The sequence below is a fragment of the Myotis daubentonii genome, chromosome 6 (assembly GCF_963259705.1).
Source record: "Myotis daubentonii chromosome 6, mMyoDau2.1, whole genome shotgun sequence".
Taxonomy (NCBI): Eukaryota; Metazoa; Chordata; class Mammalia; order Chiroptera; family Vespertilionidae; genus Myotis; species Myotis daubentonii.
The window spans coordinates 9,978,763-9,986,330 of NC_081845.1; the positions used below are offsets into that span (position 1 = coordinate 9,978,763).

General features: G+C 48.1%; 1 long non-coding RNA gene across 1 annotated transcript in view; it reads right to left on the minus strand.

The window, feature by feature from the left end:
• The window catches only part of LOC132236784 (uncharacterized), a 146,478-nt gene extending 140,757 nt beyond the window's left edge, over positions 1 to 5,721 (minus strand). Inside the window, exon 1 of the long non-coding RNA XR_009453361.1 lies at positions 5,542 to 5,721. This is a non-coding gene — a long non-coding RNA (uncharacterized LOC132236784). The remainder of the gene's footprint in view (positions 1 to 5,541) is intronic.
• Positions 5,722 to 7,568: the final 1,847 nt, after the last annotated feature.

Here is a 7,568-nt window from a genome sequence, read left to right on the forward strand (position 1 = left end):
CCTCTCATCATAAACTTCTCGAGCAGATGTTCATGAAGTGCCCACTGCATGCCAGTAGCACATCTGGCCATCGCTCTGAGTCTCTGAGGGGCCAGCTCTTCCTGGGCACCCCACTCACATTCTTCCAAACCCAAGATTCTGATACCGCACAGCCTCCTTCAGAAAGCTCATGTCCAGACTCAGCGAGCTCTTGCTCCATTCTCTCCCCGCCACCTCCATCAGGCAGGTACAAGGAATCCTTCCTAATGGAACACCCCAGAGCAAGGTACACATCACTTTGTAATTGGAAGGACCTAGAGTTGTGGCTTGTCTTCCAGAGGAGGAAAGTTAGTGTTTGCAAGTAAACTCACTTTGGAACTCTTTGTTTGCTTAAATAGCTGTCTTCCCAGATGTCGCATGTCCCCTGGACATGATTAGAAAGGCCAGAATTAAAAGTGAAATTTCTAAACAGACTAACAAGAGGATGGTAGTGATCATTCAATTCACAGGGTCGAGACTGATGACTTCTTTTCTTCAAACCTCCTGAAGGTTCTAGTAAGTTTTCTGAGTGCACATGAGAAATTAGAATGAGACTGCAGGAGTTTTGTTAATGGGGATTACTTACCTGATGTGGTCAAGATAATATGTGGATCATATTTATTTAATATATTTTTATTGCTTTCAGAGAGGAAGGGAAAGGGAGAAAGATAGAAATATCATTGATGAGAGAAGATCATTAATTGGCTGCCTCCTGCACACCCCCTACTGGGGATTAAGCCCACAACCTGGGCAAGTGCCCTGACAGGGAATTGAACCAGTGACCTCTTGGTTCCTGGGTCAGTGCTCAATGGCTGGATCATGTTTATTTATGAACTCCTCAAACTGCCCCAGGACACTTCCCAGGCTGTAGCTAGTTAGCTGACCCTGTATTGGCATGAAATGATATTTTGAAACTATTCAGAAAAAACTTTAATCCTTACATTTATTTTTCTGGGAAGTAGTACCACGCAGGGATTTTATGCGGCACTTATCTCCATCTGGCCCGTGAGCCACATACTCTGCTTGTGCACCTGCTCATGTCTTAGTAACACAGTGTGTGCTCATTAGAATAGCTAATTGCTATGGCAAAGACCCAAACTATGTAATGGCTGCACTACTACCCAGTGTATTCTGTGCTCACGTATATTTTAATTCTAAGGAGATGCACAGCCCTCCCCCATAGCGGCCCTCCTCCATGTAGTCACTTAGAAAGACAGCCAGACTCATAAAAACTGCTACCTTCAGCTTATGACAGTCCTAGGCGAGGAAGGGACAGCCTAGAAGACAGCATAGGGTAGCTTTTCAGAGGCCAGGCCAGGAACCGGCACACATCACATTCTATTGGGCAGGACTCCGTCACATGGGCCACTCCTAATTGCAAGGGAACCTGGGAAATAGAGTTTAGCTATGTGCCCAGGCAGAAAGGGGAACAAGGTTTTGATGAGCCCACAGCAGCCTCTGCTGCATAATGAGTTGTGAGATTATGGATAAGCCCTGAGCCTTATTTCCTACTTTCAGCAGAGGTGTTCCATTCTGAACAATGTAAGGTATAGGGAAACTTTTAGTTAATATTTTAAAGTTCTGTTTCTAGGGCTTTTCTGGACAACTAACAACTGAGAAAGTCTTAACTATTGCAGTAATCCACACTAGGCCCTGGAGTCAGCTAGACCTAGCTTTGAATCTGGGCTCTGTCACTAGTAGCTGGTTGATCTTGGCCAGATGTTAAATTTTCTAGCTTCAGTCAAATGGGTACAAGAACAGTGCCTACCTCATAACGGTGTCACGAGGATGAAATGAGATCACGCGCTTAGACTCTAAGTGATTAACAAGGGGCCCGACACAGTAAACCCTCGTAAGAGGAATCAAATCTCATTTCACTGAGACCCCCAAACAACAGTAGATACCACATGCCAAATTAAGTGTGAGGCCACCGCCTAGGACTGCGGAAAGCAAGTGGGGAGAAGGGGTCATGCAACTCGCACACCCCTCTCTCACATTGAGGGTATTCACAGAGAGGAGCGGGGGGTTGTTGCTGGGAGTCCCCCTCACCCACGCACGAGGGGGCAGGTTGAAGGCACTTGGCCCCTGAGTTCAGATCCTGAGGGGTAGGTTTCGGCAATAGCGTTTGGGAACACGGTGGGCCAGTGCCTGACTCAGGCCGGGGGAACCTACTTGAGCCTGGCTGTCTGGCTGCCAGGGCAGCAGAGCAAGAAGAGGTGGTTGCATTGAATCAAGCATGGGCCCTGTGAAACCGCCCAGGTCAAATGCCCCGGGAAGCAGGCCTTCAGAAGAGGGCCCGCCCGCACTGATTTGGTGGAGCTGATGCTGTGGGAGCCCTGGATTTACACTCTATTCCTTTGGAAGGAAAGTAGCAACACTGAGTAGATCACCTTCCAGAAGCATCCAAAGTCTGAAAGCCTATGAGGAATTTCAGCTTCAGACACGATTACTCCATACGTGGTCCTAGCTGACCCTGGTCCATCCATCCAACTGTGACCTCCTGGTTCATAGGACATTCAACCACTGAACCACACTGGCTAGGCTGATACAGTTCTTAAAGCAGAGAGGATAACTTCACCCTCCTGGAGAGAGAAATCGCTTTCTGGTCATTTAACGTGTTAAGTTGTTCCCACATTCTGCTAGGAACTCGATCATTCACTGACCAGATTCCCTAATTTCACCGATTAGCACAGTATTACACAGAATTACTCTCTGCTCAAAACCCCAGAGCAGCAGGACGTCCTTCAATGTTTTATATCTTTTTAAAAACCACTCTCAAAAAGATCTCCTTGGTGATGTAGGGGGTCCTGTTTTGGTTAAGCTCTGCCGGGACTGGTTACGTAATTTGGGGAGGCCGCATAGTGTAAAATGAAACTACTCCAAGATTATCAGTAATTTCAAGACATCAGCAGAGCATGAAACCATACATGAGGCCCTGCTGGATTGCACAGGCCTTCCGCCCCCTCCCCCGCCCCCAGCCCCAGAACCAACTTTCCTTGACTCTGAGGAACTTCCTGAGTAATACAGCCTCAGAGTTTCTTAGAAGTGTTGACATCAGCCTCATTGTGAAACCATGTTTATTTAAATGCAAATGGTTACTTTTGTCACTTTCTTTTGATTCCAGACATGGGGTTCTGAGCAAAGAATATCAACTCTAACTTCCTCTAAAACCGCACCAGGCACTAGTTCCCCAGAGGCCTGGTGGTCATCTCCACCTGCAAGGCCTTCCCCAGCCTGCAGCCCTCAGCCCCCACAGGGAGTACAACACACCTATTTGCACACAAATACAGGTACATTCTTCACGTCCACCAAGATCATCTAGCCAATGCCCACAGGGCCATCTCTTCAGATTTTCAAGAGAAGCCAGAAATACAGATTTTTCATGTGAAATCTCCTCATTTTAAAATGTCAACTAAATAAAAATTTAAGAAAACTGCAAGCAAAACAAAAGATGCCCATGAACATTACTTAGTTGTGAACTATAGTCAACTAATTTTGTCCCAGTTGAGGGTTACCTCTGCAGGACCTACACTGCCCCTGGGGGTGGCCCCCACAGCCTGCCCACAATGATGTCCCCACCTTAAGGCTGCACCTTCTCCCCATAGGCTTGGTTACAGAAAGGTGTGATTTTACATGTACATACAGAGCATCTCAGGATGGCCTGAGCTCCCTCAAAAGCAGAGCAGACCAAGGGGTGCTGGGGTCTCTTTGTTTATCCCAGGAGTGGGGAGGACCTTCTTGATTACAAGCCAGGGGAGAGGATGAGAAGGTGAAGCTTGAGATGTCCTAGACGGAGGGGAAGTTGGCCTTGGATGAAGCCTGTTGGCCTGGATGGTTGGGAACCAGTGAAGAGAAGGAAATGGCCATGGACTGGGAGTGGTGAAAACAGAGGATGAGAAAACCAGGACAGGATGTGCTGAGGGAGAGGACTCAAAGGAGAGACCCATAAGACAAGCCGACCCACTTCAGAGCTTTGCCCAAGGCTGTCCCTTAGAGTCCAGGCCTCATCAGAGAACTGGTGGCAGAAGTGGCCTTTGGCTCTGGGTGGAGGAGTCCACTCCTGGAGAACAGTGCTCCCTTCCAGACATTCCCCTCAGAGCAGCATGAGCATGACTGTGACTGACTGAGAGTCGGCGAGCTGGGCCCTCAAGATCCCTCCGAGGGCAAGAAGCACAAAGTACTCTCCTGCCCTGGCAGCTCAGAGAGGAGCAAACACTCATAGAATTTGCTCATACTTCTCATTGTGTGTTTCTGTTTGATGAATTACAGGCTCCCAGGAAGTGCCCACAGCAGTTTCAATAACACAATAGCTCTTGTTGGGGTGGTGAGGGACAACTTTGTAAAGCACCTGATTGACACCATGAATAGGAAAAGGCAGCCAGACACCATTCCTTCCCAGAACTGAGCTGTGTTGCCTGGAGCCAGGCTATGTGGACCGGCCCTGAGGGACCAGGGAAGGCAGGGCAGGAGCTGAGGGGCAAAGAGCTGACCCTGCCCCATAGGCAGGCCTGGACTGGACCCTGATCCTCAGGGCAGGCGGAGCTTCCAGGAGGCCTGAAAGGACCAGAACCCTCGGTCGCCCCTGAGATTCTGGGGCTCAGATTAATGACCAGGATGGCTTCAGACCACCGAAGGCCATTGTTGTGGACACTTAGCCAAGCTTGACCCATTCCCAGGTGTGAGCATTAGTAGATTAAAACCCGAAGTGATCTGAGGTGGGCAGTGGCAGGTGTTGAATGTATCCTGATAGCAGGAATTATTGACAATAGCTTTCAAATTTATCTGTTCAATATGAGCCAAGTGCAAATTTGGCAGCTACAGTATCTTGCAGATTTAATCAAAGGAGATGAAGTATATTTTTTTGTCTAAATTACCCAGTATGGTTTTGAACACTGACTACATTAACCATGCAGATTTTAACTTCTACTTCTCTCTAAACTGTGCAGATACATGGCAAACATTTAAGTTAGAAATGACTTGTATTCTTAAACATTTTACAGGAACACATATACACTTAATATATTTGTTTTAATTTTTATCTTCCTAAAGTAATAAAATTAATCCTTACAGATTTTTACACAAATCTTCTCCATACTCCTTGCCTATAAAGCAATGCAAACTTTCAACTAATTAAGTGCTTTAAATGTATTTTTTAAAATATATTTTTATTGGTTTCAGAAAGGAAGGGAGAGGAAGAGAAACTTCAATGATGAGAGAGAATCGTTGATTGGCTGCCCCCCCCCCCCCAGGGGATCAAGCCCTCAACCTGGGCATTGAACCATGACCTCCTGTTTCATAGGATGATGCTCAACTATTGAGCCACACCAGCTGGGCTTAAATGTAAGGACTGATTTTATAATTGTGCCAACGTATCGGAGTATAAAGAAGGAGGAGGGGAGAGGGAGGGAAGGCGGAGGAGAGGGAAAGGTGTTGCAGACTTCCCCAGGTAGCCCTCAGCACCTTCTGAAACAGACAAGAGTGGGTGAGAGCACCTTTTCCCAGGCAGAGGGGAGCAGCCCATACCTGACTAGTGGCTGTCCCAGGGGTACTCCTCGAGGAGATGCTGCCGTGACACAATCTGGAGCCCTGTCTCCTGCAAGTTAGCTCTGGTGGCTTCGCCTGCTCCTGCAGGGAATGGGTGTCAAGGAGGCCCCCATGTAGGATCTTCTGTGTCTGGAGCTGGTTTGTTCTACTGAAGTGCTGAATCACTCGCGCTCTCTCCCCACCCAGTGAAATGCAGACGTTATAGCTTTCAGTTCTTTATTTTTGTTGCAAAACAAGAGGCTATGTGCCGGGAGCCGGTCCATCCTTGCTGTTTCAAGGGACCTGGCATATTTGGCATACGGTTCTTAATATGTTTGCTCACCTTCTTGGCGCTGTGTTTTAACCAAAGTCACCTCTCCGAGAAAGGTTGAATCCCCAGGTAGGGATTTTCCCCTGAAGTTAGGGAGGGAATAAAACCCCTCAACTAAGTGCCAGGCGGGTAATTAATCCCTTTAACTACAAACAATCATGCTTAAACTACATAATCTTTTCTCCCTGGAATGGAGATAAGAAACACCCTAACCTTTGTAATAGAGATTGATAGGATTGAATCAACTGGTATAAATACAGTTGTAACAAGACAGAAACACTCAGAACTCAGAACACAGAACTAAGGACACAGGGCTTGGAAGACAGGACCAAGAGAGACAGAGCCTAGGCACAGAACCTACACAGAACGTTCTCTAGAGACAGAAGAACTTCGCTGGCGAGAGCATGCCGGAGGATCCTGTACAGGGACTGGCCTCGGAGCCTGGAGGCGGAGCCTGGCGAGAGAGCATGGCAGGGATCCTGGACTGAACCTGACTGCGGAGATTGGCCAGAGAACCTGACCAGGACCTGGCCACAGAACCTGGCTGGAGATCCGAAGCAGAGCCTCTCTGGAGATCAAGACCAGAACTTGGCTGGAGATCCTGGCTAGGCTACTCATCAACTGAACCCTGTCTCCGTGTCCTTCCTTCTTCGCCGACTCCGTCCACGCCTTTGGGGACCCCTGGGCCTGCTGGGGTTGGACCCCGGCATATGGCGCCCGAACAGGGACCCCTAGGTAAGCGCCCCGCACTCGGGACGGATCGGACTCCACCGTAGGAAGAAGGTGGATAGTCTTCGCCGACTCCGTCCACACCTTTGGGAACCCCTGGAACAGGATTCCCCTAGGTAAGCCCCCCTCCCCCATTGAGAACCCCCACACTCGGGACGGATCAGACTCCACCGTAGGAAGAGGGTGGATAGTCTTCGCCGAATCCGTCCACACCTTTGGGAACCCCTGGAACAGGATTCCCTTAGGTAAGCCCCCCCCATTGAGAACCCCACACTCGGGACGGATAGGACTCCACCAGGGTGCTACAGACCCCCCTATAGAGGATAAGTAGGGTAAGAAGGTGGATAGTACAGAACTTAGATTGAGAAGTTGTGCCATACTGAGTCCAAAGAAAGAAGACTCTGTATTGATTCTTAGATTGAGAAGATGTGCCATACTGAGTCCAAAGAAAGAAGACTCTGTATTGATCTTTAGATTAAGAAGATGTGCCATACTGAGTCTAAAGAAAAAAGACTCCGTATTGATCTTTTAACATATATGCTTGTTAGCAGAGGAATTAAGGTTACTCCCAGTCAGACAGAACGTTTTATACAAGAAGTATGTCCATGCTTTTCTGAGGAAGGAAAGGTGCCGGAAAGGTAAATGTAGAGGCATGGGAGAAGGTAGGCCCAAGGAGCCTTATCCTTAACCCCACTGCAGCCTTTCCACCCCGGGAAAGTGCAGGATTGGCAAGCTCTCCCTGGGATGATAGATCAGGACTCAGGTAATAGCAGAAAGCGCCAATCCTACTCTTAAAATGGATACAAGAGAGCGTTTCAGGTTTTTCTTTTTAATGCTTGCTTTTAAAAAATAAAAAAGGGGGAATTTGCTGGGAGCTGGTCCATCCTTGCTGTTTCAAGGGACCTGGCATATTTGGCATACGGTTCTTAATATGTTTGCTCACCTTCTTGGCGCTGTGTTTTAACCA